We start from the raw sequence: 490 nt of genomic DNA on the forward strand, positions 1-490 counted from the left end.
GAGGGGGGGAGGGATGGGGAGAGAGGGAGAGAGGAGGGATGGGGAGAGAGGGAGAGGGAGAGGGGGAGAGAGAGGGGGAGGAGGGAGAGCAAGGAGGGGAGGGAGGGAGAGGGATGGGGAGAGAGGGAGAGAGAGAGAGAGGGAGGGAGAGGGAGGGTGGGGGGGAGGAGGGATGGGGAGAGAGGGAGAGAGAGGGGGGAGGGAGGGAGAGGAGGAGGGATGGGGAGAGAGGGGGGGAGGAGGGATGGGGAGGGGGGGGAGCGAGAGGGGGAGGAGGTGATGGGGAAGGGGGAAGGGGGAAAAGGGAGGGAGGAGGGGATGGGGGAAAGAGGGGGTGATGGGGAGAGTGGGGGAAAGGGGTGATGGGGGAAAGGGGGGATGGGGTAAAGAGGGGGGCAATGGGGGAAACGGGGGGGCATGGGATGTGGAGGGGGCGGGGAGAGGGGAGGAGGGGGTGGAGAGAGGGGGTTGGGGCGATGGGGAGAGGGGA

This window comes from Cetorhinus maximus, chromosome 3 (genome assembly GCF_964194155.1).
Source record: "Cetorhinus maximus chromosome 3, sCetMax3.hap1.1, whole genome shotgun sequence".
Lineage (NCBI taxonomy): Eukaryota > Metazoa > Chordata > Chondrichthyes > Lamniformes > Cetorhinidae > Cetorhinus > Cetorhinus maximus.